This window comes from Convolutriloba macropyga, chromosome 10 (assembly GCF_964194025.1).
Source record: "Convolutriloba macropyga chromosome 10, txConMacr16.3, whole genome shotgun sequence".
NCBI classification, from domain to species: domain Eukaryota; kingdom Metazoa; phylum Xenacoelomorpha; order Acoela; family Convolutidae; genus Convolutriloba; species Convolutriloba macropyga.
The window spans coordinates 22,674,024-22,693,468 of record NC_134477.1 but is presented as its reverse complement, the minus strand read 5'-3'; the positions used below and the strand labels follow the sequence as shown (position 1 = coordinate 22,693,468).

At 39.8% G+C, this 19,445-nt stretch overlaps 1 protein-coding gene across 1 annotated transcript in view; it reads left to right on the top strand.

The window, feature by feature from the left end:
- The window catches only part of LOC142347966 (sodium/calcium exchanger Calx-like), a 205,994-nt gene that overhangs the window by 185,625 nt on the left and 924 nt on the right, over window positions 1-19,445 (top strand). The gene's annotated exons all lie outside the window — the stretch shown is intronic.

Sequence of the window (19,445 nt, the reverse complement as noted above, 5' to 3'; positions counted from 1 at the left end):
GTGAAGTTAAGAAAATCCTAAGCGATAATCTATGTTCAATCTCGTGCTGAAGTTTGTAAGGCTTCAGCCAGTAGCTAGTATTGTTGAAAACTCCTCGTCAAGTAAGCTCAACTAACTTAGAACTCTCAAGATCTTAAGATCTAGCAAAACTTAGCAAAAAAGACTAAAGTTGTTAAGAATCAAATTTTAGTCTATCTGAGAGCCAACTGCTCTTTGTAACAGTTTCTAATGGTTCTAAATACAATACCGTTTGACTAATCAAACAATTGGGTTAAAGTAAATAATCAAATATTTATCAATTATAACTTCATTGGCACTTGTCTCTGATTGGTTTAATCAAGAAAATGATTTAGGTCATTGTTTACATAGTAAATGTCAAGTTACTGCAATATTTACTTTTGTTGACATAAGCACGGATGGTTATTACGTGGCACTAAATGCCTCGAATGTACGGTATTTGACCTTTAATGATCATCTAAAATATCATAGAATAAACAATTTAGGAACTTTAACAATAAATAACAAAATATCGAAAAATGCCAATTTTGCACCATATAAGTGCTAATAGCCACACTCGTGGGACTGATGCAATAACGATCGTTGGGTCCACGAGTAGCTTAGAGGTAACTCTAACCGTCTGCCATAACCTCGGGTTGCTCGGGTTTTGCCTTCCCAAAATCGGGGGGGTGGACAAATTTTCGGTCCCAACTTGTAAAATTTTTCAGTTTTGACCATTTTTGAGTTTTGACAAATTTCAAGTTTTTTCAGTTTCAAAAGTTTTTTCTTGCTGTCTGATGGCTTTTGTAGCTGATTTGAAGTGGCGCCAACATCGCCGGCCCTGTTTTCGATCTCCGAAACACCATCGTAGCATACTGGCGCTAACTTCACGACTGGCCGGTTTAGCTCTCCATGTGCCATTTTGACTTTTGCTTATCTTCCTAACTCCGTCGTTTTCAGTGAAGATATCAATAATTCGCCCATATTTGTACTCACAGCGTTTCACAGAGTCATCTACTAGCCAAACTAACTCGCCTTCTTTCAGTTTTCGCACATGTTCTTTTGACCACTTCGATCTCTGGTTCCATTGTGGAAGATATTTGCGAGTCCATCTTTTCCAGATCATGTCGGCATATGCTTGAGCCGTTTTGAATGATTTCCTCAGGTCATGGTAGCGTTCACTGGATGGCATTAATGGTGCACTCGCGTTCTCTCGTCCAAGCAAGAAATGATTAGGTGTGAGTGCTGTAAAAATCTTCAGGGTCGTCACTTACTGCTGTCAGGGGTCTTGCGTTGAGAGTCTGCTCTACAAGACACATTGTTGTGCTGAGTACCTTGTCGGTGAGGCTTCGGTTGTCCAAGATTGCAATCCTGAGCTTCTTGCAACTTTGAACCAGTCTTTCCCAGATTCCACCAAAGTGAGGAGCTCCGGGAGGATTGAATTTCCAAACAATCTTTTTCTGTGCTAATTCACTCTCAATCTTTGCTTTGCCCCACTCGTTCATGAATGATTTCAGCTCATTGGCTGCTCCAACGAAGTTTGTTCCGTTGTCACTGATGATGGTATTCGGGTAGCCACGTCTTGCAATGAATCTTGTTTCTGCAGCTAGACATGACTCGGTGTCCAATGACTGTGCGACTTCGATGTGTACTGCTCTCGTTGTCAGGCAAGTGAAGAGGCAGCACCATCTCTTCAAGGTACGTCGTAGGAAATTGACTTCGAAGCGTCCGAAGTAGTCGACTCCGGTATGGGTGAATGGGAACACATGTTCATCAAGTCGTTCTCGGGGAAGATCCGCCATCGGTGGGTGAATTGGGTTGGCGTTCCTATGTCTGCATTTGATGCATCTTGACTTGATTTTTCTTAATGCATTTCTCAGCCCGATGATCCAGTATTCTTGTTGGAGCATGTTTCTCTCGCACTCTGTGCCCTCATGTAGGTTGTCTCGATGTGCTTTCTCCAACAGAAGTTGTACAACTGGATGTTTTGCTGTTAACAATATTGGATGCTTTGCATTGTAGTCAAGGTTTGAATGCTTCAGTCGGCCCTTCAATCTAATTGTTCTATCTTCTTCTATGAAGGGTGACAATTTGCAATGTTTAAAGTTTTGGAGATTTCTTTGCTGTTTACTATAGACTTCGAAACATTCGGGAAGCTTTCGTTTTGAACAAATCGAAACAGTATTTGCTCTGCGTGATGAATTTCGTCGGCTTTGAGGATACCCTTCTGCTTTGTCTTGAACCTCATGCAGTAGGCAATGAAGTTTCTAATTCGGTTGAAGGTACTGTATCGTCTCCAGTCAAATAGTTGTCCTAGTTTTGTTTCTGTTGCTACAGTACTCGTAACTTGCTCAGGTTCGAGTTCGTTCACTTGGCACCGCGGCTTTGGCCACTTTTCTTCATCTGCCTGGAGGCATGCCGGCCCGCCTAGCCATACGGATTCCTTGAGGCCTTCGATGGACATTCCTCGGGTTCCAATGTAGGCAGGGTTTTCGACACCTTTGACGTGTCGCCATTGATCCATCGATGAGTTTTCCAGTATTTCCGCTGCTCTGTTACCAACGAACACTTGTTGTTCCTTGTGCGCTGTCTGTAGCCACTGTAACACTATTGATGAGTCGGTCCAATGAAAGATTTTGTCAATTTTGACATCATGTTCGTTTAGAATCTGCTTTCTGAGACGAACTCCGTAAACTGCGGTTTGAAGTTCTAGTTTCGGTATCGTCATATGTCTGATGGGTGCCACACGGCATTTCCCTATCACATATGTCAGTTTTAGAGTTGCTTTATCCTGCAGATATGCCACAATGCACATTGCTTCCTCTGATGCATCTGTGAAAATGTGTAGTTTCAAGTTTGTGCATCCGTTTTCAAAATAAAGTCGATTTATTGACATTGTCCTTATTTCTCTCAACTCAGAGCACCAATCACTGAACAGTTTTGAGTGTTCTACTAACAACTCTTTGTCCCGCGCTTGTCCCATTGCTGCCCAAAGGCTTTTCAGTAGGAACCGCATTCTTATCGTGAAGGGTGAACAAATCCCAAGTGGGTCGAACACTGCTGAGACAAAGGATAGGACAATTCTCTGAGTTATTTATGCTGGAACTTCTTGCTCAGTTCCACGACAGACTATGAGACTATCTGTGTCCACATTCCAGTTGAGTCCTAGGATTGAAGATGATTGTGGTTCTGCTTCGAAAGTTTTCATAACTTTCGTTGACCTGTCTGTCTCTGGGATCTGTGACTTGACTTCATCGTCACTTGTTATCCATTTCGTCAATTTGAATCCACCTTTGTTAAGGATCTCTCTGACTTTCTGGTAGATTTCAATCGCTTCTTGAGGGTTCTGACTGACTTGAGTAAGTCGTCCATTTAGAGGTTTCGCTGAACCGCTTTGACAAGATTTTCGTCTTTTTTCGCGTTATCTTTCGCCACTTGGTGCAAAGCGTAATTTGCACAAGTCGGCGAGCTCTTCGCCCCAAAAACGTGTCCTGTGTACTCATAAACTTCTATTCTCTGCTCTGGATCTTCTCGCCAGAGAAATCGTAAGCATCGGCTGTCATCGTTTGGGACAGCAACTAAAAGAAACATTGCTTCTATGTCAGCTGATAAAGCTATTTGGTGTTCTCGGAAGCGAAATATGATTCCGATCAAACTTTGCACAAGGTCTGGTCCAGATAGAAGTTTGTCGTTCAAGGCTACACCTTGATACTTTGCTGCTGCGTTGCATACTCTTCTAACTTTTTCGGGTTTATGCGGATTTATGACAGAATGATGTGGTAAATACCATTGCAGTTTGTCTTTGGTTTCATTCAGTTCAGCTTGATCTACTTTCCGAATGTATCCAGCGTTGACATCTGTGTGAATGGTTTCTTGGTACCGCTTCTTTAGTGTTTTGTCTTTCTGCAGGCGTCGTTCTAGAGATTTGAGTTGCCCCATTGCAGAGTAGAAATTGTTCGATAACTTCACTTCGTCCTCTCGCCACTGAAGTCCTACTTCATATCTTTCACCGTTGAATCGCGTCTTGATTGCTCGTTGCTCTTCCTTTGAATGTCCGGTGACTTCGCAGTTTGAAGCGTAGGACTCGATATCCCACCGCTTACTCAACTGGTTTGCTAGTTTATCATCTGCAATTGATGTTGCTGTTATGGCAAGAGTTGCTGCCTGCTTCGCTGGTAGCGCACCACATAAGGCCCAGCCAATCTTTGATTTCACTGCCCATTGTGCAGCTTTGTCTTCTGACTTCTTGAATTCAAAAGGGTGATGAATGTCGTAACAATCTTGTCCAAGAATCACTTGAACATCGTTTAGATTGTAGCTCTGATCTGGCAAATTCCTCAAATGTGGGTAGCGGTCTTTCAACTCTTGCAGCTCCACAATCTGGTCACCCAACTTCAGTTTCTCGTGCACATAGAATTGCACTGTTGTCAATGGTCGAGACTTCTCACACGCTGAAACAGCTATCGGTACTATTTCAGTCTTGACATCTTGTGAGCCATGGATCCCTGCTACTGATAAGGACGCTTTTCGGCCTTGAAGTTGAAGTTTAGACACCACTGACTTGTCTACAAATGAGATCGAGGATCCTGAATTACACATTGCTAGTACATTTAGGCTTAAGTCTCTGTTTGTCAGCTTGATTCCTACCACTGGGAGCCCTCCTTGGGTGATGTTAGTTGCCACTGCTGTTGTAGCATCTGAGACATTCTTTGTAGTTTCCTTCTTCGGTAGGTGGCTGTGCAAATGCCTGCTGTGTCGCCTTCCACAGCTGGGTACACTGCATGTCCTGCTTTTGCAGTCCTTCGACATGTGGACTGGTTTCAAACAATTGAAACACAGTCGGAACTTCTGGACATGCTCTCGTTTTTCATTTACTTTCATTGATTTGACCTTTTCACACGTCCAAATAGGATGTTTTCCATCTTTGAAGAGACATTCAAAATTCTTAGGTTTGCTTGAATCTTCAGCGTTCGAAGCAAAGGTACTCGTCTTCGGTTTATCACGTCGTTGAAATTTATTTCTTTCAAATGACGAGATTGTCTGTGCTAACAAGTTCTCATGAATTACAGCTCTCGAGGCAATCCACTCTTTGAAAACAATCAGGTCGCCTCTCAGTAGTCGACGGTCTTGCATATACTGCAACCACTGTTCTCTCAGTTGAAGAGAAAGTTTTCTCGTTGTTGAACTTAGCCCTGCTTCTGCTTCTAGGTCTGATGTGTATCCAAGTTGAGTCAAAGTGTTTGCCACATTTGTAGCCACATTTGCAAATTTGACGATGCTCGTAGAATCGTCATGCCTAACTGGAGGATGAGTATGTATTTTCTTGAATTGAGCATTGACAATGAAATTTGATCTGCCATACTTCTCACAGAGTATATCCGAAGCAAGATAGTATGATTGCGAGCTGAATCCCATTCCCGATATTGCTGCTTTTGCTTGAACCGTGAGACTGGTCTTGAGGTATTGCATCTTTTCTGTATCGCTGATTGGCTTTTGATGAACAAAAACATCAAGGAGACCTGACCACTCTGGCCACTCCAGAGGATCTTCTGAAAACTCAGTCAGTTTTAGTTTTGGAAGGCCACAGGCACCACTGCTTGGTACTGGTTGGTAAATGACTTGGAGAGTGGTGTTATTCATTGTGCTCTTGTTTCTGCTCTCGGCAGACCTGTTTTGAGAGTTGTTAATGGGACTCTGACTCCTGTTTCTAGTTTGAATTGCCGACGTTCTCTGCTGCTGAAACGTCGTCCTTGTCAACGGCGGTGCAGGTGGGTCCGTTACTCTAATTGGTTTACGGATTTCTGGTTTCTTGAGAATTCTCGGTTCTGTCAGATGCGTTGAGAAAAGTCCTTCACCCGGTTGGAACAGCGGGGTAGTTTTCGGATAGGTGCTGAAACGTTTGTCAGCTCTGTCCTGTGTGACATTTGTTGGAGGTTCAATAACAACCTTGGGAGATAGTGGCCGTCTAGAGACAGACTGTTGAGCCACTGATTCTACCCACCCTGATGTTCTTTTGTGATTTCGTTTTGATCCAACACTTTCTATCTCATTTGCCACTGATCCAGATGCTCTTGAGCTTCTTTCGGTAAGCTCAAGTTTCAGACGTCTTTCTTCTTCTTCTTCTTCTGCTTTCTTTCTTTCCGTTTCAAGTGCTCGCTCATGCTGTCGAAGACGCAGTTCATCTTCTTGCTGATGCATCTTTAGACGTAACTCTTGCTCTTGTTGCTGTTGTTGTTGTTGTTGCAAACGTAACTCTTCTTGCTGGCGACGAAGTTCTTTTTCTTCACGCTCTTGCTCTAACTCCAACTGGCGCTCTTGCAGTCGTTGCTCTGTTTCTTTCTTTGCTCTTAGGTTTTCGAGCTCCATTGCTCCGATCTTTCGCCTTCTCGATGATCGCGAGTTGGCGATACTGGGTTGTTTTCTGCTTCCATGTGTAGCAGAATGCTTGGAAGAGACCTCGGCGTTCTCCTCGGCATTTTCTACTGCTCCATTTCCTGTATCAATTACAGTTTCATCGTTTGGATCTTTGTCACCAGTCGATGTAGTTGTCAATAACGATGTTTTGTTTCCACAATCCTTGCTGAGCCTATACTGTTTAATCAAATCCTGATAGTGACTTCTAACATTACTGAAATTCGCAAATACATGGGGACAATTTTCTGTCTTCAATATTCGAAGAGCTTCTGCGTAAATTTCATCTAGCTTTTCTAAAAAACGTTCTGCCTGATCACACAGTATCTGTTTTTCGGAGTCGCTTAAATTTTCTGATTTCAATTTCTTTTCGAGTTCTACCAATTCGCTCTCGATTGGAACAGAATCTTCCAACATACTGTACCATCGCAATGTGTCTTTCCGGTAGTCCACAACTACTGCGCGACAATCTTCAATGTCTCGGAGATCTGGTACTTTGTCAACCACCCATCGCAAAACTTTTTTTATTGAGTCCATGAGTAGCTTAGAGGTAACCCTAACCGTCTGCCATAACCACGGGTTGCTCGGGTTTTGCCTTCCCAAAATGGGGGGGGATGGACAAATTTTTGGTCCAAACTTGTAAAATTTTTCAGTTTTGACCATTTTTGTGTTTTGACAAATTTCAAGTTTTTTCAGTTTCAAAAGTTATTTCTTGCTGTCTGATGGCTTTTGTAGCTGATTTGAAGTGGCGCCAACATTTGCAGTATAATTTTTGTTTTCCACTCCTCCTTTATCATTCCGGGCTTGGGATCGGTAATGGGGGAGTTACTGAAGTAATTATAGAAGAAGTAAGCACCAGCAAGCGCTATAACTGTACCCTTGAGCCCTCTCTCCAAACAAAACAACAAAGAAATGACATTTTTGTTGCAAATTTCTGATTCCGATAAAGCTTCGGCATGAATGCATATAGTTGGTAAAACTAGGGAAATACGAACACTGCTAAAAGAACAGATATGTCTCTTAAAGCAAAGAAGGTAAAAACAAAAATTCACGTTTTTCAAAAAACAATCTCGAAATATTTTTTGGAAATTATAAAATTTGACAAAATTTTTAGTTTCATTGCAGTGCAGAAAATCTGCAAAGTTAAGTGAATTGTATAATTGACCGAAAAATATAAAACATCTCATACTGAACCTCTAAATTCGGAAGAATTTTGGAATAAGACTATTTTACATGATAGAGAAGCCTTTCTTTTAATAGAGCCTTTCCAACCTAAATTATGAATATTTTTCCTCTGAGAGACGACTCATGGTTGATAACCAACAGGTTCCTAGCGTCAAAGTTTCGGAGAAACAAACTTACTGTAATATATTACAGAAATAGGCTGTATTTTGGAAAAGTCAGTACAACTATAAAGCTAACATGAAACTCAACAAAAAACACAATACCGCTTTGAAAGCTAAAAAGGCGTGTTCGTAAGTGTACCGAGTGAATGGGCTGATGAAAAACGGTAATAGATTACCCAAATCTGCTCTGGGTGACCGAAAAGAGGTAAAAACGACCACCTATTTTCAAAAAAGACCTCAAACGTCTATTTGAAATTTCTGAATCTTTTCGGAATTTTTAGTTTAATTGAAGTGCAAATAGTTTTAAAGTTAAGCAAACATCACATTCCACCAAAAACCAGGAAATATCCAGGATTCAACAGACCTCTAATTTTAGAAGTATCTCGAGAGAAGGTTTTTTTAACACAGAGAGGAAGCCTTTCTCTTACCAGAGCCATTTCTAACTAAGTTATGGTCCGTTTCCAACATAGACACGTATTCAAGAGATAATTAACAGCTTCCTAACGTCAGAGACTCAAAAATTAATCCAATTTAAAGAGATATTCTGCAAAAAAGAGGCTAAGTCTTAGAAGAGGAGTAAGTGCGCCTAATAAAGCTAAAATCAAAGCAAAGAGAAAAGTTGTAATACGACTTTCAACTAAAAAAGAATTGTCCTAACAAACACTTTGAACCTAGAGGAGAACAATTCATTATGAAAGACCACTAAAATTATCTCGAGCGCTCACAGAAAAAGTAAAAACATCTCTTTATATTTAAAAAAATAAAAACTTTCTTCAAAAGTCCTAAAATTTTTATTAGAAATTTAAAAATTTATCTGAATTTTTACGTTACGTACAGTGCAAATAGTCTGATGGTCGAAAAATATCCCAGACTGAACAGACCTCTATATAAGAATTTTGTGACAGAACTTTTTTATAACATAGGGAAGTTTTTATTTTACTGGAGCCTTTTCTATCAAAATTATGGTTCTTTTTTTAACTTGAACACGTCTACTAATGATAACTAACAAGTTCAAAACTTCGACGGTCCAAATTAAATGCAACTAATAGAGATATTTGCAAAAAAGGCTATATAGAAGCCAGCCTATCTATTAAAGCTAAAATGAAATAGACACAATAACACTTTACAAGCCAAAGCACTCGTCTCCAAAAGTGTACAGAGTGAGTGTGATAAGGATCAACGGTCATAGATTACCAAATTTATCTCTGGCCGAGAAATTGTAAAAATGACCACCCATTTCTCTTCAAAAATCCTGACACTTAAAAAAATCCAAATCCGAACTTTTGCTTTTATTGCAGTGTAAATAGAGGGTAAAGTTGAGGGAACACCACAATCTACCGAAAAAAAAATTGAAAAGACCTCCAACTTTAGATGAATTTCGTGAGAAAACTTTTTTATAACATAGAGGAAACATTTTATAGTGGAGCTTTTTCTATCACAATTATGGTTCGTTTTCAACATAACAGTTCTATTTTGAATTTCGAAGCGTCAAAACTTCGATCTATTATGCGGTAATCAGTCAGTATACCTAGTACCCAAACCATGAATAAGGAAAAAAGATACAATTCTACTTTTATAGCCAGATCAGCCGTTTCCATATGTCTACCAAAAGAGTAGAGTAAGAGTAATCGGTCGTATATAGCACAATTTTGCTATTGCTGAGTAGAGTTGAGGGAAAACAATAATTTAACGAAAAATTTTAAATATCTCAGATTGAAACCTCTAAAATTTGTGAGAAGACTTCTTTAAAACACAGAGATCACCTTCCTTTAAGTGGAGCCCTTTCTATCAAAATTATTTTTCTTTTTCAACTTAACCACCTCTACTGATTATATTTAACAGCTTCCAAACGACAAAGGCCCGAAATAAATCCAACTTCCCGGTTTGACTACCATACACCGATCTTAGATACCGTATCAAAGTCATATATGGAGTGTATGGCTTCTTAGATACCATATCCAAGACCATGCCAAAATTTAAAAGTACTCAAAAACGAAGTGTTTTGGCTTGCTATACAAAGCTCTAAAGGCAATATTGCATTCGGATACGGTATTAATTTTTTTTTCATTGGTTTCTTAGATAACATATCTAAGAAGACCATAGACTTTTATGGCCCATCCAAGATCGTAAACCTTTTTTCGTGGAACCTCAATTTTTTTACTCAAAGGCTCTTTTCACAACATCTCATGGGAGTTGCCGATAAAAAAATGGAGATCTAAAACTTACTCATGAAAAAAAATTGTGGTGACTTGTATATCATATCCATGACCATAGACTGTTATGACACTTTTATATGGTGTCTTAGATAACATATCAAAGACCATAAAGTTTTCTTAGAAACCATATCCAAGATCATACAATTTAACATTTATTTTAATGGATTGAAAAGCCTTCATTCAGTTGCAGTGTTTTTGTCAATTTTCCTGAATCTTAGAAACCATATCAAAGTTCATATATGGTGTCTCAGATACCATATCAAAGACCATTGTGATTTCTTAGAAACCATATCCAAGATCATACAACTTACTATTTGCGGAAATGTAGTGAAAGGCATTCATTTGGTTGTAGTTTTAAAATATTTTGCCGAATCTCAGAAACCATATCCAAGATCATATATGGTGTCTTAAGTTCCATATCTAAGACCATTATGGCTTCCTGGATACCATATCCAAGACCATAAAATGTTCCATCGGTGGGAAAACCATCGAAAACGTGCTGCTCTGCCTAAATTACCAATTTCATGTAAAATCTTGAAAATCATACCAAAGATCATATATGGCTTCTCAGAAACCATAGCAAGATCATGCAAGAAATTTTGCTTACACTTGGATGGAACCATATATGGTCTTTGATATGGTATCTAAGAAGGGTCATCCCGGGTGATAGAGATATTTCCAAAAAGGGGCAGTAGTGGGTACTGGCACCTTAAAAATTTTTGTAAGAAACACGTTAATTCACTTGATTCAAAAAATGCTCCTGTAGGAATGGAAAGTTAAACTTAAGCTTTTTTTCGGAAAAGAACCAAATTAATACTGACCTTGAATTATTCCCAACACAAAAGCGAATTCTAAATTTGAAACTGTACAAAGATAATAATGGTAAAGAAATTTAAACTGATGAGAATGGTTGAATAAGTAATTATTGATTCTGATAAAGATTATATCATGGATTGAACACCAAAATTCTCACCCACGTAATATTGGATTAGAAACCCAAATTAGGGGCCTAAGTTATCAAAGTCATGAATGACCTTCTGAAAACTTTTCCCAAAAAGGTATTTTTCTCACAAAGATTCGGAACATTTGGTAAAAATAGGACTAAACTATCATAACCAAACATAGATTAGCAGTATATATACGGCTCAATTTTAGCCAATTTTTGTAACCAAAATCAGTCTGAAAATAGTTATATTGTCGTGATAATCGAAATTTCGGAGTGAGTTAACAGATCTCTGTCGTGGTACTGAACTTGTAATAATTGTTGAAACTAGTATACCCTGGTAATTATACTTTTCGTTAATTTAACTTAGCAAATTTTCAACTACTTTCTCTTTTTGGACCTTTTCTTATAAATTAGTAGAGTTTAAACTGGTATCTAGTAGATATTTGTTAAACACTTTGATACGTGGCACTCATAGGCATTTGTAACTAGTTGTTTTGAAGGAACCATAGTCTTGTAATAATTAGGACTGGGTAAAATTTAATCGTTTCTTTCGGTTTTCTGTTAATCAAAAGCGTACTTGTACAACTTTAGTAACTTCACAATACATCTCTAAGGATCTGAAATCATACTCAATCTAGCTTCAATTTATTGGATTTAAATTAGTTTGGTGACTAGTAAAGTAGTGATCAACCAATCAATAATTAGGTTAAGTTAGGTTAACGGACTGGAGGACAGCACCGAGTCCAGGACAACATCAAGACGATTGATTTCTCAGAGTATTAATCGGCCAAGCTCCTTCCAGGAGACCGCATAGTGAAGCCACTCTGAGGGTAGGCCTGCCTGCTCGTAGAAGACTTGGCAAGTTAAGTTAACCCATGTAGTATGGAATGGTGAACCAAGTAGACAATTAAAAAGGTCTGCAGTAACCTGAAGTACCTGATGGGCAATGTCTTAACGTTCTATCAAGTTGGTTAATACTCGTCTGGTTGGGTTGTGGAGTGAACACCGACGAGCTCTTCAAGTCATCTACTATTTATTTTAAGTATATTGGTTGATCGATTAATTAGAAACTGAATTGAGGACCTGGTATAATTCTCAATCCAATCTTAGAGTCACCAATTTATTCCATTTTGTAAAGCATTTCTTGGAAGCTAAAATATCAAATAACATAGAAAGGCATTACCAACATATTTTAATAACATTATTATTAGCAAATGACTACAGTTCTATAGCGCCTGAAAATACTTTCTTTAGGACTTGAACGGAGGGCCTGGTATAACCCTTCAGTCTAGTTAAGAGTAGTAGATTTTGTGAAGTTACTATCCAGTCCAGTAGTTTTCTCTAAGATAGATTCTAGAAACAATTGTGGAATTGTGAATAGGGTAAAACTTCCACCCTAAATATTCAGATTCTATATTGGCGACCACAGAGGGTTCTTCTGATTAGAAGGCGGTTTTGAATTTTACAAAAAAAACTCAGAATTGAAATTTGAGGGAACCGATCAATTAGATCTTTGGAATACGTTCCAAAGGTAAAACTCATTTATATTTTTTTTTGTGTCATTTGGTTTTGCATCGAAAATTAATTCAATTACCAAAAATTAACAACATACCAAACAACCACCAACAGCAACAACAGAACCAGGCAAACAATCAGCAGCAAATAGTCGTAGCACCACCCCTTCTCACACCCCTCCGATACCCCAGCCGCGACTTCGAGAGTTTCGAAAGATGGGTTCGACCCTTCGAATCCATGTCAAACTCCAATAATTGGGATGACCAGAGACAACGCGAGGTCCTGCCCACGTGTTTGAACAGTTATGCGTTAGACGAGTATTACAATCTCCCCAATCATTACTTTCAACAAGTGCATGGACAACCAGCCCCGACCATAGCGAGAGTTCTGAACGCTCTTAACAACAGAATCGGCGACTTTCCCAACGCAAGGAGTGCATGCACCGAATTCAAAAATATTCAACAATTGGAATCAGAGTCATTCCAAGAGTTCTCAAGGCGAGTTCGTAAGTTAGGAGAGGCAGCCAATGCTCATCTTGATGTTGCGGGACGACAGGAAGCTAACAAAGATGCCTTTGTGGACGGACTGTTGGACAGCGAAATCAGATACACACTCCTGAAGGAAGAACCGGGAAGCTTCGATGCAGCTACACAACGGGCCATTGCGCTAGACGCCATCAAAAAAGCGGAATCCAGTCGAATGCGAGGACGAAGAAACGGGCATGTGAGATGGACAAAGGGTGAACAGGATCATGATGAGTCAGTAGCAGCTGACTTTAGAGCACTCAACACCAGTCTGTCATCGGGTTTCAATCAAATGATCGAGTTTCAGACCAGAAGCTTCAATAAGATGCTAGAGCAGCAAGAGCGACATACACAGATCATGGAGAAGATTCTTGAGACCCAAACAAGATTTCTATCCGAATCAAGTCAACCCAGATTTCAGAGTAGAAGTCCGGGAAGACCGGAAGGCTTTCGACCCAGAACGTCTGCGATGCAGTGCTATAATTGCCGCGAGTTTGGGCACTTGTCCAATCAGTGCCCACAGAAAGGAACAATACAACCTGGTTTACCCGCAAACTTGGACACCGATAGACAACCAATCGTGAAAAGCATTTTACAGAGAGCGAACCCAGAACAAGTGACCAATATCAACAAAGTTCAAGCCGAAGCAGTCTTTGGACCTACAGTCTACGTGATGATTGATCTTGACGGACATAAACACAAAGCGTTAGTGGATACTGGGAGCAATGTGAACATTCTATCAGAAAAAGCTTACTCACAGTACGAACAGCGTTCCAAACTAAGACCTTTCCGAGAACAAGTTTTTTCGGCCACCAATGATCCTTTCGAAAATACTTGGCGTTTTTACTGGCGAAATAACGATCGACACCGGGGTTAAAGTGAAAGCCGATCTCCTGGTGACCCCAAACACAGACGTGCCTTTGATACTTGGAACCCAGGTGATGGAGGAGAATAAAGTATCAATCGACTTCCATTCTAAGCAGCTCATGATGGAGAAGGAAAGCAATGTGGTAAATTTGCAATTTGCCTATAAACCTGAAGTCCCCAGGCACGTACATCTTTGTGAGACGGAAGCAGAATCTGGTCTTGATCAAATTGAAACAACGGAAGAAACACAGCACAGGGCAACTGCAGAAACAAACCTAACCCTATCATGCGATGAAGAGTTGGAACAGATTTGTTCTTTAGCAATTCCAGACAGAAACCAACAAACAGACGACAGAAGAACACTGCTACGAGAGTTCAGAGATGTGTTCGCAATGAACGACAACGAACTTGGACAGACACACTTGGTTCAACATGAAATTGACACAGGTGATACGCTGCCCATCAAGCTTGCACCCCATAGACTTGCACCTGGAAAGATCACTGTGGTTAAGAAGGAGATTGAGGACATGTTGGCACGAAACATTATCCGACCATCAAACAGCCCGTACAGTGCACCAATCGTTCTCGTTACCAAAAAGGATGGGAGCAATCGAATGTGCACAGACTTCAGACGACTAAACGAAGTAACAAAGAAAGACGCTTTTCCCCTTCCGCGAATTGACCAGATACTGGATCATCTTCACGGAGCAACAATTTTCTCAAGCCTCGACCAAGCCTCTGGATATTGGCAGGTCCCATTAGCTGAGAGTGCTATACCAAAAACTGCGTTCGTCACTCCCGATGGTGGACACTATGAGTACCTCAGACTTCAATAGAAAGAACTACGGCCGAAGATGTTGCTAGAGCAATTGTGGAGAAATGGGTTTTGACGTTTGGAGCACCTGATTGCCTACACACCGATCAAGGATCAAACTTCAGCAGCGAACTGCTACTGGAAGTGTGCAAAATTTTTGGAATAGAGAAGACAAGAACATCTCCATATCACCCGCAGGGAAATGGTATGGTAGAACGTCACAACAGAGTTGTTGCGGATGTTATTTCCAAATATTGCGCAAACAATCCAAGTAGCTGGGATCAAATGATTCCCTATCTCAACTTCGTCTATAATACGACCGTACACAAAACAACAGGACAGACTCCATTCTCCCTTGTGTTTGGACAAGAATGCAAATACCCGATTGACTTGCTACTCCCGAAAGCACCTGGTCACGAAATTGCCAAACACGAATTCGCAAGATGACTCAATGAGCAATTCAGAGAAGCACATATGAATGCTAGAGAGACACTTGGTTACAAGCAAGAAAGACAGAAAGATATGTATCAGAAAAACGTTTTTGGAGAGGAATTGAAGCCGGGAGAGAGAGTCTGGCTTTTTGCACCCCACAAAGCGAAATCAAAAAAATTCTTCCTTCCATGGGACGGACCGTACAACATCATTGAGAAGACGTCAGAGGTCAATTACAAAATTTCAAAGGATGCGAATGCAAAGAAATGGCAGATAGTCCACTACAATCGATTGAAGCCTGTGAAGGAGGAAGACGAGTTACCCAGAATGGAAACGAGATCATCACATCAGGAGAAATGGCCCAGCCGCCAGAATACAAATGACCAGGAAGTTCCCATTGAAAAAAACAATCAAACTTTCACTCCAGAAGTTATATCAAAACGACCCAAACAAGAGAGTCCCTTCAAATGGATGGACGAAATTGAAGATTTTTTCTACGATCTCTTTGCAGAGCGAGAACATTCAACTAAAAGGCCCACTAAGACTAACATAGGAGCATAACCGAACACTCCGGAACAAGCAACAACCCAAGAGAACCAGTCTCCTTTTGTAACACCAGCCAAAGAGATTGAATCTACACCACTGCCCCAAAGACCACACAAGCCAAAAAATGCCTTGAGGGACCTCAGTGAAATACAGTCAACACCTGCAAGCGCCAAAAGGGAAATGTGCAAACCAACAACATTTGCAGAACTTTTGTGAACCAAAACTGACGAAACAGTAAACTCCATCGCTAAATCCCGAGAAAGACGCGCAGTGAAATACCCAAAATGATTCGGAATCGACGACGAATAAAAAAAAATAATATATTTATATATATATATATGTATATATATATATATATATATATATATATATATATATATATATATGTCTTTAAAAAAAAGAAACTTGATTAAGTTTCTCTATATAGCATTGCCTAAAAAAATGTAAAGATCAAAAGATGAGCCGAAATTTCTATTAACGACGGGGGCAATCGTAAAACATATTTGAATAGCACCAAGTTAAAAAAAAAAAGAACTATCTTGCAAGTTAATGTAACACCGGTATTATGAAAAGAACTAATTAGCTCGAATACATTTCAGGGAATTTGGGGGAATTTTTGTAGAATGTAGCACTCTTTCTAATACAGAAAAAATGCTATCTAGGTTTAGCGCAGTAATTGACCCTAGTAGTGTTTAGATGTTCAACTTTGTGATACTTATATTAATACTTGCGGTACGACAGCAAACAGCGGAGAGTGCACGAACTACTGCGCTTGTTCTCTTCCAACTGTTGAACGTGGATCTCCGAACAATTTATCAATTCTCTTCAAAACTTCAGCAATTGGAACAGAAAACATGGAAGAGCTCCCAGTTTTGCAACAACCCAGAAATAAGCGCACTATTACAGCACCACTTTGACGGACTAATCCCATCTATTCAGACAGAATACGAAAGAGCAGGGAAAGAAAGGACAAAGCTTGTCAAAGAAGTAGCATCGTTTGTAAACCAGACTATCACTCTTCAGCGACAGAGACGATCACCACTGCTGTTTGCAATGGGAGCTGCGACGGCGATAACTTTGGAACCCTTACTGGAAAAAGCAGGCTGCAGGCTACTCTCAATTTTTGGTCTGTGTGAAAGCTCCAAGCGAAAGATGGAACAACTGGAAGGACGGTTGCACTATTTGGAATCAAGAATGGTTCACCTGCACAACGAAGAAAAAGAGTCTATTCAGGTCATGGCCAGCAGTAGTTTGAAGCTTCATGAAGACACACGAAAAGTGCTAAACTATTCAAAGAATAACTTTGAGATTCTGCGAACAAACCTGGAGATGCTTCAAAAAACAATGGAAGAAATACAACAAGCCCAAGCCTGTGATCATCGAAGGTCTGACGTTTTTATGTATGCCTTTCGCGCCCAAAGTGCAATTAACAACGTATCGTGGACTCTCAATGCTATGCACAGTGAGTTGCAAGTACAAACACTATATTTGACGGAACAGAGAAACATGTTTATTACAAGCATTGGAGTGCTATCCAAAGGAACACTGCCAACCGCACTAGTACCCTACGAGGATTTACGGAAAAAAATTACAACTCTGAAGCTGGGAGACAAAAAGTGTTCAATCCCATACGACCACTCAAGTTTACTTTACAGCCTGAGAAATGTTTTTTCCAATCCACACTGACTGTTAATCACAATGGAGGTGCCAGTGTACAGTGGTGAACCAATCCACGATGCCTACAAAGCAATCCCTCTGCCGCAACCAATCCAGAACACAACAACGGCCGCAACTCTAAAATTAGAAAGGAGCTATTTGATCGTATCAAGGCGAGAAGAAAGCTATGCCGAATTGAAGAGTGAGGAATATCTGTCTTGTTGGGGGACACAATTGCTTAGACTTTGCACTAAGCCAGTAGCGTTAGTGAGCGCGCAAGATCAACTCTGCTTGACTTCACTCCTATACAATCACGAGGTGGCTGCTTTGAAGACTTGCACACGAGAAGTAACCGAATTGCCAATTTTACCGACAGCAATCTACCTTGGGAACTCTATGTACCTCCTCAACGCGGCAGACGATCAACAATTTCTTTATAACATAACGTACAGTGGGGGCAGAAAGTTTTCAAACCGTGTACCAGAGTGTAAAAGTTGCCTAGTGCATCCCCCCTGCAATGGAAAACTGGTTCACCCGCAGAATGGACTGGTCATGTTGCCCGATCCAGCATATTGTCTTCAACACAGTGGACTAATAACAACAATCACAACTCCCGAACTACTGGATACCGCTTTCGACATCCCGAGCTTTCCAGCGGTCACGCCTACAGAAGAGAGTCGGAACTTGATCTTGCATAGGATCAGATCGGCACTCTAGGATGTCCCTACGCTTGATGTCACGCCTGAATTAGTCAGTGAGATGGTAGACAAAATCCATCAACAACTTTCTGACGAAAACAACTTTAAATCCTTTGGCCATGGGTCAACACTGCATACATTTAAAGAGCTGGCTGGTCTCCTTGGTTTCTCTTTATGGTGTCTTGCTTTTGTCCTTCTGGCTGTCTGGACAGGGAAGAAGTGTTACCAGTCCAAGAACACTACGAAACATATTCATAATTTGCCCAACGATGATCAACGAGATATCGGAACTGACATGCAGTTTGAGGAGAGATTAAACTTAGTTGAGAGAATGCGAAATGAGGAGACAAGCGCTGATTAAAAGAAAAAAAAACTGTCGTACCAAAATATGGTGATGGTGCTTTTATATACTTATACTCTTATTTCACTTTATTGTACTATTCAGGAGAATAGTTTGTCCGGATGGGTGGGATGTAGGAATGGAAAGTTAAACTTAAGCTTTTTTTCGGAAAAGAACCAAATTTATACTGACCTTGAATTATTCCCAACACAAAAGCGAATTCTAAATTTGAAACTGTACAAAGATAATAATGGTAAAGAAATTTAAACTGATGAGAATGGCTGAATAAGTAAATATTGATTCTGATAAAGATTATATCATGGATTGAACACCAAAATTCTCACCCACGTAATATTGGATTAGAAACCCAAATTAGGGGCCTAAGTTATCAAAGTCATGAATGACCTTCTGAAAACTTTTCCCAAAAAAGTATTTTTCTCACAAAGATTCGGAACATTTGGTAAAAATAGGACTAAACTATCATAACCAAACATAGATTAGCAGTATATATACGGCTCAATTTTAGCCAATTTTTGTAACCAAAATCAGTCTGAAAATAGTTATATTGTCGTGATAATCGAAATTTCGGAGTGAGTTAACAGATCTCTGTCGTGGTACTGAACTTGTAATAATTGTTGAAACTAGTATACCCTGGTAATTATACTTTTCGTTAATTTAACTTAGCAAATTTTCAACTACTTTCTCTTTTTGGACCTTTTCTTATAAATTAGTAGAGTTTAAACTGGTATCTAGTAGATATTTGTTAAACACTTTGATACGTGGCACTCATAGGCATTTGTAACTAGTTGTTTTGAAGGAACCATAGTCTTGTAATAATTAGGACTGGGTAAAATTTAATCGTTGCTTTCGGTTTTCTGTTAATCAAAAGCGTACTTGTACAACTTTAGTAACTTCACAATACATCTCTAAGGATCTGAAATCATACTCAATCTAGCTTCAATTTATTGGATTTAAATTAGTTTGGTGACTAGTAAAGTAGTGATCAACCAATCAATAATTAGGTTAAGTTAGGTTAACGGACTGGAGGACAGCACCGAGTCCAGGACAACATCAAGACGATTGATTTCTCAGAGTATTAATCGGCCAAGCTCCTTCCAGGAGACCGCATAGTGAAGC